This window comes from Zingiber officinale, chromosome 11A (genome assembly GCF_018446385.1).
Source record: "Zingiber officinale cultivar Zhangliang chromosome 11A, Zo_v1.1, whole genome shotgun sequence".
Taxonomy (NCBI): Eukaryota; Viridiplantae; Streptophyta; class Magnoliopsida; order Zingiberales; family Zingiberaceae; genus Zingiber; species Zingiber officinale.
The window spans coordinates 29,971,678-29,993,058 of record NC_056006.1 but is presented as its reverse complement, the minus strand read 5'-3'; the positions used below and the strand labels follow the sequence as shown (position 1 = coordinate 29,993,058).

Sequence of the window (21,381 nt, the reverse complement as noted above, 5' to 3'; positions counted from 1 at the left end):
GGGTAGCGTGACGCAACATGGTAGTACGTTAGGGATCCCTTCTCTGGACTGTCACAGGAAGATGAGAGTATTACGCTCCCCCACTCTGTTTGGGGTAGGAGGATAGGTATACTCCGACAGCATCCTATCCATTTGATCACTCAGGAGCAGTGATGGAAGAGTATACAGTTATCATAGCCCTACCCACTCAGTCTCACCATCGCGTGTGAGATGACTGACTGGCGTCAGGGGTGACACATGTCATTTTACATCATTTTGCATGATTACATTTATTGCTTGTGATTGCTGCATATTGGTTGCTACATTTTGGTGTTTGCATATGTTTGACATGTATACAGGTGACATATTATCTCTGGTGTGACTGCCCTTATGTTCAAATAGGAGGTCTTGGTGAGTACAGTTTTCTTCAACCCTTTTTCAGTTGCATTTTCTTTATTGTTCAGAAAACTGTACCGCATGATTATTACTATTAGTTATAACTTATTATGCCTGTCTATTGGTATCCGTCGAGTTGTTGAACTCACACAATTGATATATTTTTATTTTAGGCATCAGGTAGATATTTATGGAGTCGCTTGGAGTATCCTGTCTGCTGATTCCCATGTCACATTTGAAGACCTATTTCTAGTTTTCATTTGTACTTTATTTGGTTTATGTTTTTGGTTTACTTAGCAATGTAAATTTAGGTTTTGGTTCCGGAGTGTTTTGATGTGGTGTTTTGTATTGTTTGTTGTGTTGTGTAAGTCTAGCCGGCTAGCAGTCCTTGTTTTTGGTTTGTAATGATTTTCTATCATTTCCACTGTGTTTTTTTTGGTATTTTGATCCAGCAGAGTGGGTTGTTCGATATATATAAAACTGCATGGTTGTATTTTTTGTTGTACAGTCAAGTGGGCTGAATATAAACTACATGGTTGTGTATATATTTCAACTGTGTGTGGCTGATGTATATTTGTGGATGTAAAAATGATTCAGATTGTCACTAGTACAGGAGAGATGCTGTCAGATTTTTCTCTGGCTGAGACTCCTCGAGGCCTGACACCCAATCAGGTAGCTTAATTTTATATCCTTATTTCTGTAGTCATTGCTGGCCTTTCTGTCGCACATGATTGACACATGACCTATTAGTGCAATTTGTTTGAATCAATCGTAATTATTCGCATTTATGAGGCTAATGTTGACAAGCGCAAGGCACGAAATGGCTTTCGATGTCAACATTTACTATTTGGCATTTGGTCTCAATTGCACCATCACACACTTTGCCTTCTACCTCATCTCAACTGTAGGGACGAAGCCAAGAATTTCATATTGGAGGGGGAGGGGCTCGCAAGATGTGTGTTTACGTTAAGAGGGGGTATGTCATCGGCCTCCATTAACCCCCCTCTCCAATTTCTATACCCCTACACCTCTTGAAATAAAAAAAAAAAATCATCCGCTGGCTCTGTCCCTACTCAAACGCACTTGCGTACCCACATTGTTGGGGTTTTCAGGAATACCAAATGTATGTTTTCAATAAAACACATAGCAAAAGTGAAACGATTTACATAAAAATTTTCATACATCCTAAATGAACAAGATCATACATGTGCAAAACATAATCATAGATAAAAAAAGGTTGCTTAGAAGTTATACCTTTTAAATAATGTGAGATGAAAAGAAATTATAAATACCCTGGGTTAGTTTTGATGTGATCAATCGGGTTAAGTTAGGCTTTGTATTTTTAATGTTTTGTGTCTAAGTATGCAAGGACTTAGGAACACAAGAAGTCGAGAGGAAGACGCAGCTAGCAAGAAGGATGGCATGGGAAGTGAGTCGATGGGCTCGGTGCATCTGAGTGACGAGATACTGTGGAAGAATATATTGGCGGACAGAAGGATGCACATGATGCTTTTGAGGGCGCGAAGTCGGTACGGAAGACTACTCGAAGAGGAAGCCGAGTTGGGTTCGGGTGAGCTCAACTTTGGATGGCCAAAAAATCACCTAAGCGATCGGAGCAGAAGCCAGACAAGTTAACATGAAGTTGACTTGTTCAAGCGCCTGTGTAAGTACTTCGTGGTAGTTTTGATGTGATCAACTAAGTCAAGTTAGGCTCTGTTATATTTTGATGCCCTATGTCTATGTGTGTAGGAACTTAAGAGCACAAGAGGTCGAGCAAAGATGCAGCTAGCGAGAAGGACAGCACGGGAGAGAACTGACGAGCTTAGTGCGTCCGAGGGACAAGGCGCTATGGAAGAGTATGCTGGCGGACAAGAAGGAAGCGCCTGGTGGTTTTGAGGGATGAGAAGCCAAATTGGAAGGACACTCGAGAATGTCAGAAAATGGGTTCAGATGTGCCCTATTTTGGTGGTTGAAATCACTCAAGCAAGCAGAGCTAGAGCGGAAGACCCTGACGAAAAGTCAACTGGATGCTGACTATGCTCTGGGCGTATGGAGCAATTCCATGCGTCCAGACTCTGGGTGCTCATATCTGGTCTGAGTGCCTGGACCACCTCGGGTGCTGAGGGCACCCTTGGAGGTGCCCTCAAATGCGGATTAGGTTTAAGTGAGTTTGGGCGCCCGGAACGAGTCTAAGCGTCCAAACTAGAAAGTTTATCTCAAAGTCAGTTGTCATGATCTATTGAGACTAGGATAAAATTTTATCCCCTTCAGGCACCTAGAACTCTTCTAAGTGCCACGATCAGGTCTATAAATACAACCCTGATCCCATAAGCTATACAACACTTGAAAACGATTCCATTTGAGTTTAACTTTGTAATTATGAGCTTTGACTGCTGTAAGAGGCTACTCCGCCCAAAGGAGATTTTTAGTAAGCTTTAATTTCCTTAGATTAGAAATCCGCTGATTGCAAACTAAGTAACTCTTTCTGCGCCCCTTCCTTTTAATTAAGTTCTTAATTCTTTATGTAAATGTCTATTTTAATCAAACTATAAGTTTCAAGGAAGGTGTTTTGTTTGAATTTATTGTGCAGGCTATTCACTCTCCTCTATCCGACCGCAATGGACCTACAGCCTGGACCAAGTCTAGGCACTTAGACCAAGTCTAGCCACTTGGACCAGCCTGGTACAGAAGAAGTGCCTTTTCAAGACATTGCTAGAATGATGTTCGGAGTCCACATCAGTAACAGTTAGACACCTGGACTAGTCCAGGCACTAGGGTAAGGATAAAATTTTATCTTAAAACCGTTGAAGAGCCATTATAAAGTAAATAGAGTGCACCGCTGGGGCGCCCGGACATACTCCAGGCACTCGGAGCTGCCATGTCAGCCAATGGATAAATTCGACCAATAGGCTATAAATAGAGCCCTAGTCCTAAGAGTTTTGAGCAATACTTTCTATACTTCATTTTCTACTTTGTTTTTTGTATTTACAATTTGTGCTTTCAAATGTTGTACGGGGTTTTTCTACCTTCGATTTTACTCAAATGGTGGTCTTTTCTACCTGCGATCTTTGAATCGTCCTTGTTACAGTGGCGCAAGCTTCCAAATTGACAAGGACGATTCTAGATCGCAGTTAGGGCATGTATTTTACTTAAATGGTGGTCTTTGGTATTGGATACTATAACGATTCCATCTCATTCGAAGGATCATCGATATATGAGATATGAGGATATGCAGAGAACCAAACAATGCTAACATTACGGATCCTTTGACCAAGGCTTTAGCACCAATGAAGCATGATGGTCACACTAGGTCAATAGATATTAGATATTTCAGTGATTGACATTAGTGACATAAGGAGATTGTTCGTGTAAGCCTTAAGAGGCAATCAAGAGTTGATTGACTTAGGACATTTTGTATCATATTTTGTTATTTCATTAGAAGGAAAAGTTTATGGTTATTGTATTTATTTCAGTTCAGTGCCAAATGAATAAGTATAATAATGTCCTAGAGTAGAAGGTTTTAATCTACAATATATCAATTGATTGAATTGATAGTGAGATATTATAGAGAACACTACTCTAAACTATTCCTAATCAAGCATTAATATACAAGGACAATATTAATGCGTTAAGACTAGCATGTAGGTCAATGGAGAACTTAATCTCACAAGTCATAGATATGAGATATCAGGTTGACACATGGATATATATTAGAGAATATGTACTGAATTGACCCACTATGAGATGTTTCATGGATCGTTATATGAGTGTCATAAACATTCTCATGTGACTATTGGTATAAATAATCCTTAGACCTGAAGTCACTACAGTTCCTTACATAAGGAGTTGTGTACTTTGGTATCGTCAAACGTCACTTATAACAAGATGGACTATAAAGTCGATCACTGGGTATGCAATAAATTATGTGGAGGGATGTGAGTGATGTAGATGAGATCTATCCCTTCTATATAACAGAAGCGATATCTGTGGGCCCTTTGATTAGTAGGATACAAGAATTATGACCATACTTAGATTAGTCAATATGAGATATTGAGCTTATTTGTTTAGTGTGTCTACTTAGAGATCAAGAAACACAAAGATTGATAAGAGGATGACACAGTCTATACCTCATTGATCAATCTAGATATCAAGAATAGAAGGATTGGGTCTTACAAGATAATAGCCACAGAAAGGTTAGGTTGGATCTCGACTTTCTCGTCATTTGGGTAGCAATGATGTATTGCTAGATGTCACTCATTGCTTATGTATCACAAATGTTGATTTGAATATATTGTCAACGTTATAAGAGCATATTGGGTCACACAAAGAACATATTAGTTTGGAGATGAATATTTAGTTTGACTAAAATACTAAGGATATTAAGAATAATGGGTAAATTCAAAGTGTTAGTGTCATCTTAGTGGTGATTGACACTAGTGCTAGTGGGAGATTGTTAGTAATTAGCCTTAAGAGCTAATTATGAGATGATTAGGCCTTTTGGGTTACTCATTGAGTTAGACTAAAATGAACTCACTTATTGGATTGAGTCCAATTCGAATTAGACACATTGGATTAATGAGTTATACTCAATGGGTTAGACTTATTGGGTTATTGGATTAATGGTTAATCCAATATAATAATCCAACCCATTAAGAGGAATACAAAGAGACAAAAACCCTTGGTATTCATGAGATGAAATAAATTGGTTTTTTGGAATGAATTTTTCATTAGATGAGAAAGAGATGAAAATGGTGACTCTTTATCTTCCATCTTCTTCCTCCTTCTTCCTCCTTCTTCCTCCTTGGGCGATTTTGCTCTTGGCCAAACCTCCATGAGTGGCTAGCACCATGAAGGTGGTTCTTCTCCGAAGGCTTCGTTCGTGTGACGAACGAAGGATGTGTTCGTGTGGATATCGTAGAGGCGCAGACGCTTGATTGCGCTGAGATCTGCATCTAAAGAAAAAAGGTTGCTGTCGGGATAGTGAAGGGCATGCAACAAAGGTATACCTCTCATGTAAAACTTAGTATATGATTATTTTCTCCTTTGTATGGATCTTCTGGAGAAGATCTAGTTAATTTTCCAATGCGCTTAAGCGTATTTAGCATGCTAGATCCTTACAAGAACACCTCCTAGCGCCATGAGGTTCAGGCACCTAGACCCAGTACAAGCACCTAGATGACCCTTTTCCAGCATCTTCTTTTTTGCATGAGTGTTAGTAATAAAGCAAATATAGAAATAAAAATAGTAACTTATTTGACTGTTTTTGAATTGTCTGGTCCTGACTTTGAGTTTCGCTGAAACTTTAGGTCGGACTGATGCTTATCGTTCCCTTTGTGGGGAACACATCCTCACCTACTTCTCTCCGGAGAAGTTATCTCTTGTCAAACCGGTTCTCCAAATCATTTGGAATTTTGCTCAGCATCCGAGATCTTGGGACTTTCACCTAGTGTTCTCAACCGTAGGATTTCCCGCCTGGTGTCCACGACCCCTAGAACTTTCACCTAGTGTCCTCGACCCCTAAGATTTCGCCAGACGTCCTCGACCTGGCAAGTCTTTTCTCGATCCCACAAACCAAGACTTCATTACCTAACCGTAGATGAGACTTTCCACCTTTTACCAAGATCACTTAGGACTTTCGTACACACTTAGTTCAACTTGTTAGATCATAAGACAACGTAATTTTAAATCTTTACTAATATCAAAACACAAATTTAATTAGCTAGTACTTCCATCACCAATACCTTCCACTTGCCCGATCAATTGCCTTCTTCATAGGAAACTAAAGGGCGGATTACGTTTCCCTAATCACTCGTTCTTGCTAGAAATGTCCGTATACTTTTCCATGCCTCCAATCCTATTGGCTCTGAATTCCTTCTGTTTCATGACTGACTTTTACATAGTCTTGTCTTATTTGCATCTAGCCCCCACCCACCCCTCTTTATTCCATTGGTTCTGAAAGATCTCGGTCGAAGTCATATGAACTGACCTCCTCTACCATAGCTTCTGAAAGATCTCCATCTCCCACCCTACATTTAGCCTTGTGCCGCTCCAGTCTTCTCTCTAAAGAGATATGCAAGAGCATGATACTATAAAAAATCTAGTGTCACTACAACAAAACTAATAGACAACGGTTAAATCATTGTGAAAGACCACAAAAAATCATTATTAATTGACACATTGAGAAAGATAAAAGTATTTAAAGATAATGGTTAAAAATCATTATCCTTTTACTTAAACACAATGATTAAAAATTATTATCATTTTAGAAAATAACCATTATCTTTTTACCTAAAATACAACGATTCAACTTGAAATATAATGATAAAAATTGTTATTTTTAAAATGAAAAGACAATAATTTTTAATCATAGTCTTTGAATATCCCCATCTTTCTCAACGCATCAATTAACAACAATTTTTTGGACTTTCACAACGATCTTTAATTGTTTTATTTCTAGTACAAAGACAACGAATTGTACTTATTGTCTTTGAATGACCTATTTTTTTTAATGCATCAATTTCTCATGATTTTTTTGGATGTTAGACAACAATTTTTAACCCTTGTAATTTATATTGAAATATTATCATATATATATATATATATATATATATATATATATATATATATATATATATATACTTCTTACAAACACACACACATACAAATTTGTAGTAAAACATATATACATAATTATATACAATCCTACAAGTTTACAAATCCTCTTCATCTTCTGGATTTTCAAGTGCAAGTAGATGTTTTTGAAAGCAGACTGATAGTAGCATGTAAATACCCATGCCAATCTCAAGTGATCTTCCTCTATGTCGAGACCCTTCTTTGTTTTGATCATGCTTAACCTGAGGAATTTAAGAAGCAACAACTAATCATAATCTTTATTATATGTAATCATGAGTTTTATATCTATTATGCACTAATACATAAAATATGTTATCCTTTGAATTATAAATATATAAAAAAATTTGAAATTTTTTCACATGTATAGATCTCACCATATTATACAACTTAACTATCAGAACAATATAGAAATTTTAATAATATAAAAGTACATGACCTACACAAAGAAGGAAAAATGAAACATTGTCATGATCTAAGGAGAATAACAGAAAGCCACAATTATAAATTTTTTCTATTTTGTAAGATGAACAATCTAATAAATACCAAATACCATCCAATCCTAAATTACTCAACATAATGTGTAATTCCACTAAAAGAACAAACTTTCTATCCAAAAGAAAGCTAAATTACTTAACATAGTACATGAATCTTCACAACATTAGTTCTCAAATATATGAACTCTTTTTGGATTTTCCAACATTGGTAGTTCTTCTAAATTGATGTAGCTACATATGAGTTATAATAAACTAGAAGAAATAATTTAAAAAAAACAAAGAGAGGAGATACAAATATGTTACCAGACTGTAGTAGTATAACTTTCTTCTACAGAATATTTTTCATGCTAAATCTAACACATTGTAGAAAACATATATACAAGTGCAATTGTAGCAATAAGAACTACAAACATATGTTCACATGATCACTCTTTACAAACATATATATAATACTTGTAGAAAAACTATAAAGACAATTAATGTACAAATCATTTTAAAAGCATATTTCAATAAGAAATTTGAAAATGTCTAAAATTTAAAAATTGCCCAATTATTATTTTTTTTTTTTTGTGATGATCAACTCTGATAAAGAAATCCTCCAACTCTTTGCAATAACTCTACAAAGGAACATACAGACACATTCAATGAGTTTAGCTCGAATAGTGGTGAAAAAAATACTCATACTTTGAAGTAGCAGAGACCAAAGCCACACACTTGGTATAAGAATGGTACAAAACTAAAGAAAAAGACTGCACAACTCAAGAGGAAATATAACCATAAGTAAGAGATTACAATTGCAAAATGATCTCAATAACTAATTTAATACAGTATATAGAAATTGTGTGACAAAAATGGTTGAACTAGTTTCCAAGCCTTTGGCAAGCAAGTTGTGGATAAAAAGTGAATTTATTTGTAATAAAAAAGTGAATTTATTTGTAAAAAAAAGTAAATTTATTTGTAATAGAAAATAAACTTACTAATCATTATATAACAGCAGTCTAGGTTGACACATGCATTCATCTAGCTGACAAATTACAAAGAAGTTGGTATGCCTTCTCAGTGTACAGGCTACAGTACTATGCTAACTAATTTTATGCACTTCTTGCAAACCTTGAAAAGAACAAGACTCAAAAATTTGCCTGTTGTAAGATAAATGTAGAAGGGTTGAAAACAGCAGAAATTAAATGACCCATGTGTTCCATTAATAGAAACTAGCTTCTGCAACTTGAAGTGAGGAATTGGAGGCATGCTACTTTCAAGAAACAATGGAAATATCAATAAATAGGAAGTGTTTCATGATATTTGATTCTACATGTAACGACCCAATTTTCCTTATTTTAAGTTCTAAAAATCCATAAAAATATTTGGAAATACTTTTAAAATATTCTAGAGATTTTTAGGAGTTTTTAGAGCATTTTTATGCCAAATTTTGGAGGTCGTTTAGTAGGGTCACAAAAAGAAAGAAGTTTTGAAAAAAAAAAACGTTGAAGGGGAGACTCGAACCCAAGACCTTGACCCGAACCGAATCTCAGCCGAACCCAGCCCAACCAGCTGAGCTACAAGGTTTTTGTTAACCTTATAAGGAAAGAATAAAGTTTATAGCATAGTTAAGCGATATTTTAGAAACCGAAAATAAACTTTGAAAATAAAAAGGTGCGCGGATAAGGATTCGAAGCCTAGACCCTTGGTTGGTTGAGAGCCGACTAACCAACTGGGCTGCGCGTGTTTTATTAACCTAGTATGGAGAGAAATAGATTTAAGCATAGTTGGAATCGAATTAAAACTAAGTTATAAAGGGTTAAGTGATTTTCCGTGACCTAAACCTAAGCTTTTCCTCTCTTTTTCCTCTCCCGACGGCGCGATTCTTCTCTTGGGCGAAAATCGGCCGGTCTCCAACCGTGGGTGACCTTTCCGGCAAGGAAAGCTCGGGAAACACAAGGAAAAGGGAGAAACTGAAGCTCTACCGAAAACCTAGAGCGCTCCTCGGGTTGTAAGTCCAAGAACACCGTTGTAAGTGCTTCTCACCTGCGGTAGGAGTAGCTCTCGGGGTTTTGTTTTGCATTTTGTTGTGAAATGAACAATAGCAACCTTTTCATTCTAGCATATGGATTAGATTGCAACCCTTGCTTTAACAATTCGGTTTAAGTTTTTTGGGTTAAGTTCTTTTGGCCATTTTTAATGCACGGACAGAGTTTTGATGTTTTCCTTGATTGTCACAGCATGCTTATTTGGATGTATTTACCTTACATTTCAAGCATGTCTAAGTAGCTATGCTTCTTTCCAATCACGACATGATTAAAGAATGGTTAAGATTCAAAAAATGCTTAGTTTCACAAGTTTGTCATTTGAAGCCTGTTACTGCCGTGAGTTTCCTAAGACCATGTAGGCTTTAAATTCTGATTGAGTTTGTTTTGAATATATCCAGATATATATTAGTGGCATATGATTTTAGAATCCCTTGCATAATGTATATATGTGAGAAATACAAGCAAAGTAAGACTAAGGTCACAAATTGATCTTGAATTCCAGAATTTAGAATCAAAGCACACTAAGTGCTTAAATAAATGCCAAGGCATTTTATTACAAGAAGTATTTAAAGAAGGATATAAAGAAAAGTATTTTACTTTTAAAAGGGCATGTACCGGACACAAGGTCCAAGGGATGGGCTCCAAGTTGCCCCTAGACATAAGGTCTAGAAGTGTCTTAATGGTTTTGGGATTAGCTACCTCAATTCTCATTAAGAAAGGCGCGCAAAGTGGTACAATGTCGGGCCCAAGTAAAGTTGAATATTATTTTTAAAGTATAAAAATATTAATTTTGAAAACAAACAGAACAATTTCTTTTATCTAAGTTGCAAATTTCTAGCAAGTTAAATTGTTGTTTCCTTTAGAGATGCATGATGTAGTTCTATCTGCTATTTTCATGTTGAGCATGTACTCCCTGTTTTCAGTTATGTTTATGGATTCCTTATCGGATTTTGTGAGTAGAAAGCACTTACTAAGCTTTTAGCTTATAGATACTATTTTTTTTCCTCCTACCGCAGATATAGATAAAAATAAAGAAAAAGCTAAAGTGTTATAGAAGAAGGCGACAAGGAGATGTTGATGGTGTGTGTGATGGCTGTTATGGGAGCTTGGGACCTTGCTAAGAAATTGCTGCAAGTTAATTTAATTAGTTTTCTTCTTAAATAACTAGGAGAATTTAGAGAAATACAGATTCTTTTTGCTCTTTCTGTTTTGCTGTTTTGAAGTTGTTCAAATGCCTTTGTTCTGTTAAATTTCGGGAACCATTTGGATGGTTAAATGCTTGGTTAAATGCTCAGAAGTTTTATGCATGCTGGATTGTTATATGCTCAGTATTTTCAGTGGTATTCTTATGCTCAGTAGTGTTGTTACAGTTGATTGTTATAAGCTCAGTACTTTATGTGCATGTTAGTATTCTATATGAGTTTTGCTTTAAGGAAAAAAAAAAACTGCCACATGATAAATTTCTGCTGTAGTGATAGATTCCAGTTTGCAGAAATCTATGTGAGTTAATTTGATTTTTATTTGCAGTAAGTGGTATACATGAATAGTTAGCAATTTCCTATGCTCAGTTTTCCTTTTGTTACTGCTGGAAATTGTAATCGGCTGTGAAATGCTAGAAATTTTTCTATGCTTGGTATCACTATTGCTGTCAGTTTGTTTGCCGTGGGAATTAAATCTGCAGGAATTCTTTGGTCTTGTCTATAAAAAAGAAGAAAAGGGTGCTCTGTTCGGGTTGTTAGAAATGCATGAGCAGTAAGAGTTTTGGTGTATGAAAGAAAAGCATGTGTATGAAAGAAAAGCATGTGATGTTTGGTTGTTTTAAACTGATGAACAGTAATTTTAATTTGTAGAATGAATAACTACATTCCTTTAATGAATGCAAGTTAACAAAGATGTAGCAAGCAGTAGAAGTATTTAAGCTTCATCTGTCCGTATGTCTTCTTACTTGTTGCTTCACTTAATTGCATGTTTAATCCTGTAAAAATAAACAAGGAAGAAAAGAAAAGAAAAATATGTATCAAGGAAGAAAATTTTATGCTGCTACTTAGAGACATATTCTGATAGGTGATATGTTTCCATTAGTTTAATATATCTCTAGTGTTAAAGTAAGTAGTATGGTGTTATGTGTAGTTAGTAGAACCAGTAGCGGTCACCCTCAGAGTAGTAGTAAGAAGGGTGGTCGTTACAGTTGGTATCAGAGCAGGTCCATTTTCCAGCAACACACACACATCAGCATCATCTTTGCCGTCTTCAAGTAAGAAAGTATTTAAGTTTTTTCTTTATTGCTTTCCTTTATTATTATTATTTGCAGTATGGATGGATTGTTTATAAGTGATTAAGTAAGATAAGAGTTTTTAGCTATTTCCTTTTTTAATATATAAATGTGTATGTTTAGAAAGGGTAGAGAAATTATCAAATTTTCTTATTTGTTTAACTAGATGTCGAGAAGAGGACGTCCCCGTACCGCTCGTACTGAGGACCAGGTTCAGGAGGAAGAGGGGCCAGGCTCAACTGGGCCCAATCTTTCTGAAGTTGTTGCCCAACCGTAAAACAAGTAGTGGCATGAACAAGTAATTGCCAATCGATGGCAAATCAACAACCACTCCTCCTATGCCTCAAACAAGAATGTGGAGACTCCAGTGGTAACGAGGTTCTGACCTACCAAGGAGTCGCACGGCATCTCGTAGACAAGAATCCTACCTCATTCGGTGAAGCTGAACAAACCAGAGAGTTTCTCGCAGAACCTGGAGCCCGGATGCCTGTGCTTGGTTAAAACTCTCGAGAGCATCATGGAGCTTCTCTCGCAGTCGAGAAAGTCAAGTGTGCCTCCTTCTGCCTGACCGAGACGCACGCATGTGGTGGGAGAGAGTAAAGAGCAAGAGGGCAATCAATCGGATGAAATGGATTGATTTTGAGACGAATTCTACGACGAGTTCTTTCGCCAAAAGATCACCAACAAGCACTACGAGGAGTTTATGGAGTTCAGACAGGGGGATCCGACAGAGGAAAAGATTCAACAAGCTAGCTCGTCTCGCCCGGAACTAGTAAGTAGAGAAGGAACGAAGTCGACACGGGTGTAATGCTCAATCACTTAATGTGACTACATGGAACTCATCAGCGGAGAAGAGTTGGTCAAGTAGAGCCTGGTAGTGACTATCTGCATATGAAGGCAAAAGAGAGCCTGAAAGGCCAATCAAGATGGAGACCAAGGCGGGAAATCGAAACCCCGGTTAAATAATCGAAGCGGAAAGACAAGGATACTAAAAGGAAGCGGTGGATTGGAAGTAATCGAAGGAGGACCGTAAACAAACAGACTAAGCTCTTTCCCCCTTAAATGTGGGAGAACACATCCAGAAGCCTGCTCTTGGGTAAGATTGGATGTTATTCTTGTGGTCAAGAAGGACATGGCCAACATGTCCTAACAAGTTCAAAGCACCTCGCCACGCACCATACAATATGGAGCCAAGCCTCAACTACATTATATGCTGCAACTCGAAGGACCTCGGATCGGTCAAGGAAGGTTGGAAGCTCCACAGTTCCGCCTTTGACATGATGCGAGTATTCTCCTTACCAAAGAGGAAGCTGCTAGTGCCTCCACGCTCGTAACAGGTCAAGTAGTTATTTTTCAGCATATAGCTACTGCACTATTTGATCTTGAGGCGACCCATTCTTTTGTATCCATACCTTTTGCCAAAGAATTACAGGTACCTACTGAAAGCATGAATTCAAGTTCCGACAACCCTACCTTCAGGGGAAGTCATGGAATCTAGGTGGCTTGGTCTGTACCAGTCAGAATTTCAGACCGAGAGCTATGTGTTAATCTGGTAGTCCTCGCTATGCAGGATTTCGATATCATTTTGGGTATGGATTTCCTCAGCAAGTACAGTGCTTCAGTGGACTGCCGCAGAAGAAAAGTGATCTTTAGTCCAGAAGGTGAATCATCCTTTGAATTTACCGGAGTACCAAAGAGGAAGACCCAGAAATTTCTCTCATCCCTCACAGCTCACCAGATGCTAGCTAAAGGGTGTGCTGGTTTTCTTGCATTCAATGTGAGTACAGAAGAAGAAGAAAGACCTAAGCAGGAGGAAGTTCGGGTAGTCTGTGAGTATCCGGAGGTATTCCCAGAAGAGCTACCTGGACTACCTCCAAACAGAGAAGTGGAGTTTGAGATTGAACTGGTTCCTGGTACCGGTCCAATTTCAAAAGCTCCATATCGCATGTCTCCAGCAGAGCTAAAAGAGTTACAAGAGCAACTTCAGGAGCTACTTGACAAGGGTTTCATCCGCCCTAGTCACTCAGGGGAGCTCTGTGTTGTTTGTCGAGAAGAAGGATGGATCTATGCGGATGTGCATAGATTATAGGCTCGAATCAGTGACCATCAAGCAATGTATCCACCGCCCAGGATCGATGATTTATTTGATCAATTGAAAGGGGCAACAGTGTTCTCCAAGATAGATCTGCGCTCTGGGTACCATCAGTTAAAAGTGAAGGAGAGTGATATACCCAGAACTGCTTTCAGGACCAGATATGGACACTATGAATTCGTGGTCATGCCTTTTGGTGTGACTAATGCACCTGCAGTCTTTATGGACCTGATGAATAGAGTGTTCAGTGAATACCTTGACAAGTTTGTCATCGTGTTTATCGACGACATTCTAATCTATTCCAAAACCCCAGAGGAGCATGACACGCACTTGAGAATAGTTCTGCAGACCCTTCAGCAAAAGCAGCTCTATGCTAAATTCTCAAAGTGCGAGTTCTGGTTGGAGCAGGTGGCATTTCTAGGTCACATTGTTTCAAAAGAAGGCATTCAGGTAGATCCAGTAAGCGGTGAGTAACTGGAAGAGACCCAAGAATGTCGGGAGATCGAAGCTTCCTTGGTTTAGCTGGGTACTACAGAAAAATTTGTGGAGGACTTTTCTAGAATAGCCTCTCCACTTACAACCCTCACCAGGAAGGACAAGAAGTTTGAATAGTCGATAAATGTGAGCGAGTTTTCAAGAACTCAAGAAGACGACCCGCTCTATCTTGTCCGATTCGAGGGTGACAAGAGTTTGACATCTATGATGCTTCCAAGATGGGCTTAGGGGCTGTACTCATGCAGGAAGGAAAAGTTATAGCTTATGCTTAAGACAACTCAAAGACTACGAGAAGAACTACCCACTCATGATCTAGAGTGGCAGTAGTCTTTGCACTGAAACTCTGGCGACACTACTTGTATGGAGTCCAGTGCAGAATCTTCACTGACCATCGAGTCTTAAGTACTTCTTCACCGGAAGGACTTAAACATGAGACAGCAGGTGGTTAGAGTTGGTCAAAGATTATGACTGAAATCCTCTACCACCCGTAAAGCTAATAAAGTGGCGGATGCACTAAGAGAAAGTCCAGTGCATCCTTGATGTCCTTATCATCATTAGTCCGCCGCCACTGAGAAGGAGTTGTCGATTCGGACTTGAAATTATTTATGGGCAACTTTCGCATTGACACTAGAGTCAACCCCGCGAGGATATACAGAGAAAGCAAAGCGAAGATCCGATATTCAAAGATCAGCAAGGGATACAGAGAAGAAGGAAGTTGAAATTTGGTATCGAGACGGTGGAATTCTTTATCGGGAAATCGCCTTGTTCCCAATGATGAAGAGTGAAAGAAAATTTTAGAAGAAGCCCATAGTGCACCATACGCTATGCATCCCGGTTCTACCAAGATGTACCAAGACGTGAAACAGATTCCGGTGGTCCGGACTCAAAGAGATGTAGCTAAATATGAGACACTGACCGACGCCGGTCAGCAGAACACCGAGACCGGGAGGAGTTTTACAACCTCTTCCATACCGAGTGGAAGTGGGAAGATATATCTATGGACTTCATGGTCTCCCAAGAACCACGAATGGATATGATGCGATATGGGTGATAGTGGACAGATTGACCAAGTCACTCATTTTCTAGCCATCAAAGTGTCTCACTCTATAGAGCGGTTAGCACAGCTGTATGTTAAAGAGGTGATAAGACTTCACGGAGTTCCCAAATCTATTATTTCACGATAGAGATGGGCGCTTCACCTCTCACTTTGGGAGTGTTGATGCACTAGGCACCAAGCTCGAGTTCTGACCTTCCATCCTCGATCGACGGGATGAGAGCAGCGAGTAAATCAGATCCTAGAAGATATGCCGGGGCTTGTGACTAGATTTTAAAGCGGTTGGTGCAAGTATCCGTATAGTGAGTTTGCTTACAATAGCTATCAGCTACCATCAAGATGGCACCGTACGAAGGCGTTGTATGGCAGAAAGTGCAGATCACCTATATCTGGCAAGAAGGGTGAAAGAAAAGAAATGGAAGTAGAGTGGCGTTAATGTGATAGAAGAAACCACTCAGGCTGAAAATCAGACGGAGGATTGAGGCGCCGGTGTAGACAAAAAGCTATCTTGACACACCTTGTCTTTGGAATTTCAAGTAGGAGATTCGGTTTTCTCAAAGTTGCTCCTATGAAGGGGTGATGAGATTTGCAAGAAGGCAAATTGAGTCCTCATGTAAGGACCCCTCTGACATGGACGAGTTGGAAAGTAGCTTTGTTGGAATTACCACAAGACATGTCCTCAAGATACACATGTTTCATGTCTCCATGTAGAGTGCCTCGACCCTAGCAAGTGGAGCCGGTCTGCCACAGATCCAAGAGATCTTAGTTTGATAGACATGAGATAGTGACGGATGAGGACTAAGAGAGACCAAGAAGAAGAAGTGAAGCTAGTGAAGGTCGGTGTATGGGCGGCCACGAGAGTCACTTGGGAGCGAGGCAGTGGTAGGAGCAGTAAGGGAGTATTCTAAGTTCGAGGACGAACTTTTTTAAGGTATGGGGAATTATGATAACCACATTTTCCTTATTTTAAGTTCTAAAGTCCATAAAAATATTTGGAAATATTTTAAAATATTCTAGATTTTTAGGAGTTTTTAGAGCATTTTTTGCAAATTTTGAAGGTCGTTTAGTAGGGTCACAAAAGAAAGAAGTTTTGAAAAAAAAGCGTTGAAGACTCAACCCAACCTTGACACTTGAACCGTGACACGTTGAGCAAGGTTTTTGTTAACCTTATAAGGAAAGAATTAAGTTTATAGCATAGTTAAGCGATATTTTAGAAACCGAAAATAAACTTTGAAAATAAAAAGGTGCACGGATAAGGATTCGAAGCCTAGACCCTTGGTTGGTTGAGAGCCGACTAACCAACTGGGCTGCGCGTGTTTTATTAACCTAGTATGGAGAGAAATAGATTTAAGCATAGTTGGAATCGAATTAAAACTAAGTTATAAAGGGTTAAGTGATTTTCCGTGACCTAAACCTAAGCTTTTCCTCTCTTTTTCCTCTCCCGACGGCGCGATTCTTCTCTTGGGCGAAAACCACAGCCAAGGCTAGGGTTCCTCCTCCCGACGCCGGCGAGGTGTTTTCCGACCGGTCTCCAACCGTGGGTGACCTTTCCGGCAAGGAAAACTCGGGAAACACAAGGAAAAGGGAGAAACCGAAGCTCTACCGAAAACCTAGAGCGCTCCTCGGGTTGTAAGTCCAAGAACACCGTTGTAAGTGCTTCTCACCTGCGGTAGGAGTAGCTCTCGGGGTTTTGTTTTGCATTTTGTTGTGAAATGAACAATAGCAACCCTTTCATTCTAGCATATGGATTAGATTGCAACCCTTGCTTTAACAATTCGGTTTAAGTTTTTGGGTTAAGTTCTTTTGGCCATTTTTAATGCACGGACAGAGTTTTGATGTTTTCCTTGATTGTCACAGCATGCTTATTTGGATGTATTTACCTTACATTTCAAGCATGTCTAAGTAGCTATGCTTCTTACCAATCACGGCATGATTAAAGAATGGTTAAGATTCAGAAATGCTTAGTTTCACAAGTTTGTCATTTGAAACCTGTTACTGTCGTGAGCTTCCTAAGACCATGTAGGTTTTAAATTATGATTGAGTTTGTTTTGAATATATCCAGATATATATTAGTGGCATATGGTTTTAGAATCCCGTGCATAATGTATATATGTGAGAAATACAAGCAAAGTAAGACTAAGGTTACAAATTGATCTTGAATTCCAGAATTTAGAATCAAAGCACACTAAGTGCTTAAATAAATGCCAAGACATTTTATTACAAGAAGTATTTAAAGAAGGATATAAAGAAAAGTATTTTACTTTTAAAAGGGCATGTATCGGACACAAGGTCCAAGGGATGGGCTCCAAGTTGCCCCTAGACATAAGGTCTAGAAGTGTCTTAATGGTTTTGGGATTAGCTACCTCAATTCTCATTAAGAAAGGCGCGCAAAGTGGTACAATGCTGAATATTATTTTTAAAGTATAAAAATATTAATTTTGGAAACAAACAGAACAAGTTCTTTTATCTAAGTTGCAAATTTCTAGCAAGTTAAATTGTTGTTTCCTTTAGAGATGCATGATGTAGTTCTATCTGCTATTTTCATGTTGAGCATGTACTCCCTGTTTTCAGTTATGTTTATGGATTCCTTATCGGATTTTGTGAGTAGAAAGCACTTACTAAGCTTTTAGCTTATAGATACTATTTTTTTTCCTCCTACCGCAGATATAGATAAAAATAAAGAAAAAGCTAAAGTGTTATAGAAGAAGGCGACAAGGAGATGTTGATGGTGTGTGTGATGGCTGTTATGGGAGCTTGGGACCTTGCTAAGAAATTGCTATAAGTTAATTTAATTAGTTTTCTTCTTAAATAACTAGGAGAATTTAGAGAAATACAGATTCTTTTTGCTCTTTCTGTTTTGCTGTTTTGAAGTTGTTCAAATGCCTTTGTTCTGTTAAATTTCGGGAACCATTTGGATGGTTAAATGCTTGGTTAAATGCTCAGAAGTTTTATGCATGCTGGATTGTTATATGCTCAGTATTTTCAGTGGTATTCTTATGCTCAGTAGTGTTGTTACAGTTGATTGTTATAAGCTCAGTACTTTATGTGCATGTTAGTATTCTATATGAGTTTTGCTTTAAGGAAAAAAAAAAACTGCCACATGATAAATTTCTGCTGTAGTGATAGATTCCAGTTTGCAGAAATCTATGTGAGTTAATTTGATTTTTAATTGCAGTAAGTGGTATACATGAATAGTTAGCAATTTCCTATGCTCAGTTTTCCTTTTGTTACTGCTGGAAATTGTAATCGGCTGTGAAATGCTAGAAATTTTCCTATGCTTGGTATCACTATTGCTGTCAGTTTGTTTGCCGTGGGAATTAAATCTGCAGGAATTCTTTGGTCTTGTCTATAAAAAAGAAGAAAAGGGTGCTCTGTTCGGGTTGTTAGAAATGCATGAGCAGTAAGAGTTTTGGTGTATGAAAGAAAAGCATGTGTATGAAAGAAAAGCATGTGATGTTTGGTTGTTTTAAACTGATGAACAGTAGTTTTAATTTGTAGAATGAATAACTACATTCCTTTAATGAATGCAAGTTAACAAAGATGTAGCAAGCAGTAGAAGTATTTAAGCTTCATCTGTCCGTATGTCTTCTTACTTGTTGCTTCACTTAATTGCATGTTTAATCCTGTAAAAATAAACAAGGAAGAAAAGAAAAGAAAAATATGTATCAAGGAAGAAAATTTTATGCTGCTACTTAGAGACATATTCTGATAGGTGATATGTTTCCATTAGTTTAATGTATCTCTAGTGTTAAAGTAAGTAGTATGGTGTTATGTGTAGTTAGTAGAACCAGTAGCGGTCACCCTCAGAGTAGTAGTAAGAAGGGTGGTCGTTACACTACACATCTTTGCTATTTTTGCTTTTATAGATATGGCTCTAGGGCATAAAAAAAGAGATTTGAGGAAAAGCCAAATGAGGTGGCTTTACCATAACATAAAGGATGCATGCATGCACTATGCAATAAATACAAGTTGGACAAAGGGGTTATTTCTCTTCCACAATAAAGAGCAGGCCAACCAAAAGTTAAGCAAATAGGCAAAAAATATACTGAAACTTTTTTAAAATATCATTACTTTAGATGTCACAGCTGACAGCTGACAGCTGACACTTGAACTCACGAATGGAGTGTTCAACCTCTTTACCAATGTTCTCTTCTGTGCCATTGCTTTGTAATTGGTATAATGCTTGATAGGGTGTCTCCTTTAAACAGTAAGAATGATCTTGCTTGTCACATTTTAGAATTTTTTTTCTATTTAATTAATCCAAGCTAGTTGGCATTAGTTAACCATAAAACCTTTAACATGAGAATGCTTGAAAAAGACTATTCTTATAAACCTAAATTGGTAGAACCCATGACAATGGGGTGAAGTAGATAATGAACTTCAAATCAGCAAGGAAATTTATAACATGGGCTCCTTAAAAGTAAAATTTTCATGCTTCTAATGTTAGAATTATCTAAAAATAGCATGCAAGGTTTGTTACAGAGAGTTCAACTGTTCGTAGGATCACTAGTGGAGCCTTTAGCAACCCCTTATACAAAAAAAATTCTATGATGGAGAATGACCTACCATACTATATGAGACAAAATTAGAATTAAAAAATTGTTTATCAGATTGAAAAATAGAGAGAAAATATAGAGGCTTGGGTAATGTTAGATGCAAGTTGAAAATTAAAAATTTCTTGTTGATAACGATAATTGGGAAAAGCTTTCTTGTTGTTAATAATGCAATTAAGGAATATGATATTAATAACCAATTATATTTCAAAATAGACATCTCTGTTGAATATTATGTTAATTCAAAGAGTTTAATTAGATTAAATTTGAAGCTCAAATTGTAAATAAAATCAATTACATAATTTTAGTGCTAAGAAAGTAATTGAAGCTTAAGATGGGAAAATGCGGAAACCCTAAGTAAAAGTTTTAGGTATCTCAAATTTACTATTCTACAAGGAAGATATTGTTCAAGGTATAATACATTAAATAAATATTTGGTGGTCAAAATAAAGAAGAGCTTCTAAGATTCAATGTGATCATCTCTTCTCCTTAAGCTAAAAGATAAATTTCATAAATTCTAGTATAATCTATGACACTTTGTCAACCAAAGTATAATACTATTAATAAAAAAAATGGTCACACGTACAACGGTTAATGTAGCCAAGGCAAAAAAATAATTAAATTGATTTTAGTAACTAAAAATAATTGAAGTTCTATGGGATATAATATTCATGTAACATACATCCAATTAGTTGGGACAAAACAACTAGATGATAATAAAACATGAATTATGTGGAATTTAAAAAATATTATTATTGAGCAAATAGGTATAGCACCAATTGATGACAACATAGGAAAAGAATTAGAGATGATAGGACATGTTCAAAGGTCAATAGTAAATCGTAGCTACATTTAAAGGAGTTGAATTGATCAGAGTTGAACCAATATGATGTAGAGAGAGACCAAAGAGAAATCTAATAAATAGTTTTATAAAAAAGGGAGTTAATTAATTTCAATATTCCTAGTGATAAAATATTGCATATATATAGTTCAATGGAAAGATAAGATCCATATTGTTAAGCCCAAATCATTAAGACAAACACATAACGATTAACATGATAAAGGTTAATAATATTAAAATTAACAACCCCAATAATGGAGGCGATGGAAGATTGCAGTGATGCTTATTTCACCAAAAAAAAAAGCCTTTAATGATGAGCATGAATGGCATCATCACATTGACAGAAGATAAGTGTGGTCCTATGTTGTCTTTAAAGACTTGTCTCAAAAAAATAAATGGGAAAATTACTTTCCAAAATCTTCATTATAGATAAACAAATACCTTTATAATTCCAGAAATTGAGGAAGCCATCCTCAGTAGTTGCCAAAAATTGATGCTTTGTTAGGAAACCACTGGAATAAAAGTCAAAAGGATAGTAAGTTATG

The 21,381-nt window shown here is 37.3% G+C and overlaps 1 long non-coding RNA gene across 1 annotated transcript; it reads right to left on the bottom strand.

The window, feature by feature from the left end:
- Positions 1-7,144: 7,144 nt before the first annotated feature.
- On the bottom strand, positions 7,145-21,351 carry LOC122032485. Its single transcript, XR_006126104.1, has 2 exons — positions 21,278-21,351; positions 7,145-7,229 (listed from the first exon to the last, which is right to left on the bottom strand). It is a non-coding gene; the product is annotated as an uncharacterized LOC122032485 (long non-coding RNA).
- Between the last annotated feature and the right edge of the window lie 30 nt (positions 21,352-21,381).